General features: G+C 35.1%; 1 non-coding gene across 1 annotated transcript; it reads left to right on the forward strand.

Moving 5' to 3' along the window:
- Positions 1–912: 912 nt before the first annotated feature.
- On the forward strand, positions 913–1,019 carry LOC147365987 (U6 spliceosomal RNA). Its single transcript, XR_015133515.1, has one exon. It is a non-coding gene; the product is annotated as a U6 spliceosomal RNA (small nuclear RNA).
- The last annotated feature ends 8,060 nt before the right edge of the window (positions 1,020–9,079 follow it).

The following is a 9,079-nucleotide window of genomic DNA, read 5'->3' on the forward strand; positions in this document are numbered from 1 at the left end:
ATAGAATGTTGCAACAAATATAAAGGCACGTTAAAGGAGACACTTTATGCTGTAATATCCTTTCACCAGTAAGACTACTCTGTTTCTGATTTAATTTTAATTGCAGAATGACCACATTTGAGATATTCTCAACTTCACTGCCTGACCTAAATGCCTTTTTTAGATTACACTTATTAATCAAACATAAAATGGTATAGTTGAAAAAATTCAAAGAAATAAAATATTTTAACTTTTTAAAAAAAGTATTCTGATTCCTGGTCATAATTATGGAAGTTAAAAAACGAAAAAGTTTTACACAACAAACCTGAAGCACATTAATATCTTCATGTGGTTAATTAAAGGAGAATGCTAAAAAATGTTAAGTATTTAGTGAATGAAAGTGCTTCTGTTTTTTTTGTGTGAGGAAAAGAGGTATATATAAAATTTATGTATCTATTTGTGGGTGTGCTTAGTTGCTTAGTCATGTCCAACTCTTTGCAACCCCATAGATTGTAGCCTGCCAGGCTCCTCTGTCCCTGGAGACTCTCCAGGCAAGAATACTGGAGTGGGTTACATTTCCTTCTCTGGGAGATCTTTCCAACCCAGGGATTGAACCCAGGTCTCCCACACTGGAAGCAGATTCTTTACCATCTGAGTAGACATTATTTTGTATTTATTCGTTAAAACTATTTCTCATACCCCCAAAACTATCTAATTAACGTGTAAGTTAAAATGACAAATATTTATATCATTGGTAATTGGAAACTAAAGTTTGTTTTCAGGTATTTATTACTTAAAATAATATGTATCAATGACTAATGAAGTTAAATGTTGTCCTCTGAGAAGAAATACTGTAAATATTGGCTTTGTATTTCTTATATTGAGACAATTTTAGAGAAAACAATGATGGAGAAATTAAAAATATATGTGTGTGTGCTCGCTTCGGCAGCACATATACTAAAATTGGAACAATACAGAGAAGATTAGCATGGCGCCTTCGCAAGGATGACACGCAAATTCGTGAAGCGTTCCATATTTTTGTCTTCTCCACGAGGTGGAATGAAGAAAAAGACCACCCATTTTGTAGAAGGTGGAGACGCTAGCAACAGGGAAGACCAGATCAACAGGCTTATTAAAAGGATGAACTAAGGTATCTACCAGGATTATTATTGTAATCTGGTTAATAAACAATTGAAACAAACAAAAAATATATATGTGTGTGTATAATCTTAGTGTTTTCCTTATTTCAATATTAATGAAGATAAACAAAGTTTGGGAAGCAAATACTTCCAACAGGTGCATGGATTTCATGGAGTATATAGGGTATTTGAATTTTTTTCTCTGTTGATGCCTGCCAGATATCTGTGCTCTTTTTGTTTCTTTTATAGAATTAAATAATATCACTCAGTTGAATAATAGTTAACTGGTAGGATAGTGCTTTTTATCCTTCTTATGGCATATTGTCATTTTTCTCCCCATACAGCTTTCTTAATTCTAAATTTGTTTGCAAATTTAGAAAGTAGTTGAGGAAGATTTTTTAAAATATTGAACTCTAGAAATCAAAAACTCAGTATCTTCAATTTCAGCTTGATGATAGACCCCTGACTTTTTGTCTTACGACTTTGTTATCTGCTTCTTTTTTTTAATGTCACAATAACACATATTATAAATAGATAATGTATGAATATGTGCAGGCTTATCTTAGTCATAGTTTTAGCAAATAAATTAGTGTCGAATTTTTTTTATATGAATCCTTGCCTTCTAGATCTGTAACTGGAAGATAATACATGCTGAGCCAAAAAGAAAGGACTTTAGGCCCTTCTTCCACTTTAACCAAAGATGTTCCACTTGGGTTAGGTTTTATATCAAGTTTCTCAATAAGCTTTTAGGTAATGAAAAGTCTTTTAAATTAAAAACAAATATTAAAAATCAAAGTGCTGAAGCAAACAGGCTAATATGTCCTCTACTATTAAGGTCCAGGCTCAAGAACCAGATTCCTTTGGTTCTAATTTTGGTTCAGTCACTAGAATGAGATAATAATAATAATACTAACTACCTCACAGAGTTTCTTTGAGAATAAAACACATTATCATGCAGAAGACTTAGAATAATGCCCAGTACATTAATAAATTGATGAAACTTGATAGAATTAATATTTTATCACTACTGCTATGTTTTTATGATTATGCTCTTCAGCCATTGTCATATCTCTTCTTATATTGACATTGGCATAGATGTCTAATTCCTCTCACTAAATTGTAGGCTGCATAAAGAGTGAAGGGAGTAGTTAGGGCTGTTCACAATTATTCTGGTTGTCCTATCTGGGTAGTTTGAAGCTGACATCTCTGCTCATATAGTTAGGAACTGCCATGTAATTTCTTTGATCAAGTAAATATGATTGGGCCTATGAATTCCACTTTAAAGTAAAAGCTTTGATAGCCAATTCACAATGTCCTGATTCCTCTTCCTATATCTTGATGATTATGGAACCAAGTGTTAAAATGGAGTCTTCATTGGCTTTAGTATATGTAAGGACTCTGCAACCCTATGGACTATAGCCTGCCAGTCTCCTCTGTCCATGGGACTCTCCGGGAAAGAACACTGGAGTAGATAGCTGTTCCCTTCTCCAGAGGATCTTCCTGACCCAGGGGTCAAACCTGGGTCTCCCATGTTGCAGGCAGATTTTTTACCATCTGAGCCACCAGAGAAGCCCTGGTAATATGTAATCAACAGAGACCTTATCACTGTCTTGCATTTAACTTGCAGCAAAAGCAAGGTATAACTTTGTGTTGCATTAAACCACTTAGAACTTGGAGTTAGTTTATTATTGTAGCATAAATTAACCTATTGTCACTTATATAGGAGCAAAATATTGGTATTTCTTCCCTTTTCCCCTCATCTTATTCAACAAAACAGTAGCTTGTCAAATAAATGAAAGAAAATATCTTTCCTGAAATAGTTGTTCATCATTGTGAAAACATGTGAATTCTATAGACTCTACTCTCTTCAATCAAAGGATTATTTTCACCTTGTGTTTGACATTTTAATATCAGTTGACTGTTGCCTAATCCTGCTTCTTTCATTTCATCTTGTCATGAATCTACCTCATAGAGCTACTTTCAATGGGAAATTTATAGATGATTTTAGTGCTTGTCTATAAAACCACATTTTGACATTTATTTCCTTGGAAATGACAATGAAAGAAAATCAGATATGAAAATATTTGATTTTTCTTGATATTGGTTACAGAAAGTTGGAAATGTTTTATCCCCCAAACATGTAGTTTCACCTTTCTAAAAGTACTAAATTAAGATTTCAGAAAATATTAGGGGTTAAGGAATTCAGTAGTGATGATGAGGGAGCAGGATATTAAAAGCTCTGAGAAAGAAGGAAGACTTTGAGAAAAGACAGTGGTTCCTAGAACATTTAATGAGGCAGCTTTCTAAAACTTGACAGGTTTTCATGAGTCTGTCTGTACACAGAGGCAATAAGTACATGCCACTTGCATGAAAATATGTTGAGGAGAAGCTTGCAGAGGCAACAGAACACCTTTTGTAAAGTACACATTTTCTTCTGAAGGTATTTGAAGGGTAGACAGTATAACTTCATGCTACCATCTAATATTTTAATGTATTTTGGATTTTTAAGTTCTTCCTTAGATTATGATCTTCCTGAATACAAAGTCTGAATTTTGTCACTAAATAGCCAGAGGCTGTCTCTACTAGTCTAATGTTGCATTCTGGTTTGGGCAAGCATATCCCTAGCAGTTGGTCTACACAAAAACAAAAGAGCCTTGGCTAAAGAGTAGACTGGAAAGGTTCTAAGCTACTTATGTACTCCTTGTGTATATTGAACTTATGCACATAGATCTATGAGACTGAAAAGGGTCCAATAAGTAAAAACAAAGACAGACCTATAAATAACCTGAGTATTGAATGTTCTTCCTCTCCAACATGCATAACATGTAAATCTTACTGGCTTCAGACATTTAAATACAATCCTATCCAATCATGAAGTGACTACTAATATATGGACATAAGAGTTTGGCTTACAAATTGGGCTTCCTTGCTAGCCCAGCTGGTAAAGAATCCGCCTGCAATGCAGCAGATCCCATTTTGATCCCTGAGTTGGGAAGATCCCCTGGAGAAGGGATGGGCTACCCACTCTAGTATTCTTGCTTGGAGAATCCCCATGGACAGAGGAGCCTGGCGGGCTACAGTCCATGGGGTCGCAAAGAGTCAGACACAACTGAGTAAGTACAGCACAGTGCTTACACATTAGAATAAGAATAATAGCAACAAAGCCAAAATGAAATAAAATAAAACAAAATAAACCAAAACTAACCAAAAAAAAACAAAGTTTGGCACAGTTTTAAATGGTCTTATACTGCAGGAGAAAAAAAGATATTATAGATTTAGGTCAGGCAAGGTATGAAACATAGAAACAATTCTTAAAAACTGAGAAGTAAAAGCAACAACCTTCAAAAAACTTCAATTATCTGAAATGTCCAATTCTCATTTTAAAAATTATGAGACTTGTAAAGAAAATGTAAATTGTGACCTGTATTCAGGTTAAATACAGTCAATAGCAACTGTCTTTTAATATCTCCAGATGTAGGATTTAGCATATCTCAAAAGGTCTAATATAAATGTGTCTAAAGAAGTCAATGAAATTATATTTAACAAATTTAGAGAAAGTATGTGTGCAGTGAAGCAACTAAGAGAGATTCTCAAGAAAGGAGTAAATTTGTTAAAAAGAACCAAATGATAATTCTGGAATTGAAGAGTACAATAATTTAAATAAATTTTAAATTATTACTGAAGAATCTCTAGCATATTTGAAATGAGGGAAAAGAAATAGAAATTATATCATCTAATAAACAGAAAGAATGAAGAAAAAAGAGCCTCAGAGGTATACAGGAAAAAATCAGGTATACAAACATATGTGCAATTGGAGTTCCCAAAGAAAATGAGAAGGAGAAAGGAACTCAAAACGGTATTTGAAAAAACAATGACTGAAAACTTCTACAACTTGATGAAAACATTAATCTACAGATCCAAGAATCTCAACCAATTACAAACAGAACAATGACAAAGAAACCAACATTGAGTCATCAGAGACATAGAACTGAATACCAAACACGAAGAAAATACCTTGAGAAGAGAAACAGAAAAACAAATCATCATGTATAAGTATCTATATGGTTAATGACTACCATCTCATCAGATACAGTGTCAGAATGTGATGAAGTAATGTATAGTATTCGAAGGACTGAGAAAAAATTCATCCAAGAATTCTATGTCTAGAAAACTTACCTTTTAAAAATGAAACTGAAATAAAAATATTCCTGGGTAAAGAAAGAAGGAACTTGCTGCTAGAAAATTTTTCCCCAAAAAATTTCTAAAGGAAACCCTTTAGGCTAAAAAGGAAATGCCACTAGATGCTAACTCAACTTCACAGGAAGGCTTCTGTTTATCTTCTGTTTCTTCTGAAGAACCCATTCACTTAACTAAAATGGCTGACGTGGGCTTTTCTATGCCCTTCTCACTGATTAACTTATGTCCATCAATCTATCCCATATGACTAGCACAGGGATATACAGAAAACTTAACCAGGGCCAGTAAATTCAGAGAGAACATTCTAAGAAGAAACATTTTCTCTTTGCTCTGTCAAAACCAGAAACAACTATTTCTCTGACATTCTCTCTTTTTATGGGAATGTGAACCTTTTGACTAACAGTTTACAAACCTGAATGATTCTAGGGGAGGGCAGCATATGGAAAATTAGGAAGGCAACACCTCAAAAAGCAAAGAGGAGTTATAGGGCAAAGTCAAGTCTTTGGTGATATAATTTCAGCCACTAGCTCAAGCCTCACTAACTTACTTTTGCATTTCAAATAATACACTTTTTTCTCCAGAGCAGTTTTAGGTTCACAGCAAAACTGATCAGAAAGTATTGAGAGTTCTTATATATCTCCTCCATTCACACAGCCTCTCCCACTAACATCCCACACACCAGAGTGGTACATTTGTTACAACTGATGATGAATCTACACTGACTCATTATTACTCAAACTTTACATTAAAGTTTGCTTCCCTGGTGGCTCAGATGGTAAAGAATCTGTCTGCAATGAGGGAGACCTGGGTTCGATCCCTGGGTCTGGAAGATTCCCTGGAGAAGAGAATGGCTACCCACTCTAGTATTCTTGCCTGGAGAATTGTGTGGACAGAGGAGCCTGGTGTGTTACAGTCCATGGTGTCTCGAAGAGTTGGACACGACTGAGTGACTAACACTCACTCTTGGTATTGCACTTTTTGTAAGTTTGGACAAATGTGTAATTGCATATATCCCCCACTATAGTATCATATAAAAAAGTACTGCTGTTCTAAAACTTCTCTGCCCCTATTCACTTCTCCCTCAACAAGCCCAACCCCTGGCAGTTATTGATCTTTTTCAGTCTCTATGGCTTTGCCCTGTCCAGATTTGCCTTTTTATATAGTTGAAATCATACAGTATGCACCATTTTCATATTGGCTTCTTAAACATAGTAATATGCATTTTTTCCCTAATTTCTTTTCATGGCTTGATAGCTCATTCCATTTTAGCAAGGAATGATATTTTATTATTTGCATGTTCTACTGTTTGTCCATTCACCTACTGAAGGACATCATTGTTGTTTCCAAGTTTTGGCAATTATGAATAAATTTGCTATAAACATTTGTGTACAGGGTTTTGTGTATCCATACGTTTTCAGCTTATTTGAGTAAATACCAAGGAGCACAACTGCTGGATCATATACTTTAAGAGTATGTTTTGCTTAATAAGAAACTGCCAAACTGTCTTCTGAAGAGGCTTATACTATTTTGCAGTCTTGTCAAATGAATGAGAGTTTCTACTGTTCTACGACCTTTCCAGAATTTGATGTTATGAGTGTTTTGGATTTTGGCCATTCTAATAGTTGTGCAGTGGTATCTCGTTGTTTTAATTCCCTGGTGACACGTGACATGGACCATCCTTTTGAATGGATACTTTCCATGTGTATAATTTCTGTGTTTAATTATCTATGTCTGTTGTCTAGTAAAAAAATTTCTTTTGTATTCTTAAGTTTTAAGAGCTATATTTTGGATAACAGTTCTATTAAATATGTATTTGCATATATTTTCCCCAGTCTTCGCCTTATTTTCTCATTTTGTTGACCTCTTCATTTTTTAATTATGTGACTAAATGTATCCCTTTCAATTTATAAGTCCTTTAAGAAGTCCAACTAATAGAATATTTTTCAAAAAATAATTGCATGGTGGCATAATCATACAGAAAAGAGAACTATTTCAGATGCTGAGAAATAATGCATTTTGATCTTGTATTTCTTTTTTAAAAAAATATTTTTTTTCTTTTGGCTGTGCTGGGTCTTTTGGATTTTTTATTTTGGCTGTGCTGGTTGTTATCTGGATTTTTCTCTAGTTGCAGAGAGTGGATGGTACTCTCAAGTTGCAGTGTGTGGGCTTCTCATTGCAGTAGCTTCTCTTGTTGTGAAGCATAGGCTCTGAGCATGTGGACTTTAAGTGGTTGAATAGTTGCGGCACGTGGGCTCAGTATTTGCAACTCCCAGGCTCTAGAGCATAGGCTCAATAGCTGTGCTATGTGGATTTAGTGATTCTGAGGCATATGGGATCTTTCTGGACCATGGATCAAACCTATGTCTTCTGCATTGGCAGGTGAATTCCTTACCATTAAGCCACAGGGAAGCCCTCAATTGTGTATTCTAGTGAGATATAGGCTAAATATATAAAAATGAAAGAAGACTCCATCAGCCACATTCAATAAGATTATTAGTTGCAATAATGTAAGTATTTTTATTTTGAATCTAATTTTTGTATATTTAAGGAAATTAACCAGCATGTTAATATTATTAGGACTCAAATTTTAATGTAGGAAAAAAGATACAAGCATAAGACTAGAGAGATCAAGTAAAACTCTAATCTTTAATTTAAAATTGTATTATAAGTATGAACTTATAGTTCTTTTTTTCCTGAAAAATAGATATTTTCTAGTTTTATACATTAAAAAGAGCAAGAATCAATAGCAACCCAGTGACAATGAGCATTCACTTGTGGTTGCCAAAAAATGTACTGCTAGAGGAACCAGGACTCAGAGAAATGAATAATTTTAGGTCTAGAGAAATATGTAAATGTAGAAGATTCTGCAACATCATTTTCAAGGAATCAAGGAATTTGTCAGACTAATGTGGTCATATGAAAAGGATACATGAGTCAACCTGAAGGAGTTCTCATCACTATATGAGAAGACAACCTAAGCATCAGAAAATAGAGACTATAACTTCTTAAAAGACCCAGAGGGATGGTATGGGGAGGGAGGTGGGAGGGGTATCAGGATGGGGAACATGTGTACACCCATGGCGGATTCATGTTGATGTATGGCAAAACCAATACAATATTGTAAAGTAATTATCCTTCAATTAAAATAAATAAATTTATATTAAAAATAGTTCATGAATTCATAGTGGTATTCTAAAAAATATTACAAATTGGTCACCATTTAAAGTTGTTAGGGAAATAGTCATTTCTTTGAACATTAGAAGTAAATGAAAATAATAATTAAAAAAATTTTATCAGGGTATAGTTGCTTTACAATGCTGTGTTTGTTTCTGCTTTACAATGAAGTGAATCAGCTATATTTTGTGCTGTGCCTAGTCACTCAGTTGTGTCTGACTCTTTCCAAACCCATGGACTGTAACCCACCAGGCTCCTCTGTTCATGGGGATTCTCCAGGCAAGAATACTGGAGTGGGTGCCATGCCTGCCTCCAGGGGATCTTCCCTAGCCAGGGACTGAACCCCCATCTCCCTCTTTGCAGGTGGATTCTTTACTATCTGAACCACCAGGGAAGCCCACGAATACTGGGGTGGGTAGCCTATCCCTTCTCCAGGGGATCTTCCTGATCCAGGAATCAAACTGGGGTCTCCCGCATTGCAGGTGGATTCTTTACCAGCTGAGCGACCAGGGAAGCTCAAATCTGCTATATGTATACGTATTTTCCCTCCCTCTTGGATTTTCCTGCCGCCCACCCACCTTCTGCCATCC

Source organism: Bos grunniens, chromosome 9 (assembly GCF_055505025.1).
Source record: "Bos grunniens cultivar Pamir isolate PY7600 chromosome 9, Bosgru_T2T1.0, whole genome shotgun sequence".
Lineage (NCBI taxonomy): Eukaryota > Metazoa > Chordata > Mammalia > Artiodactyla > Bovidae > Bos > Bos grunniens.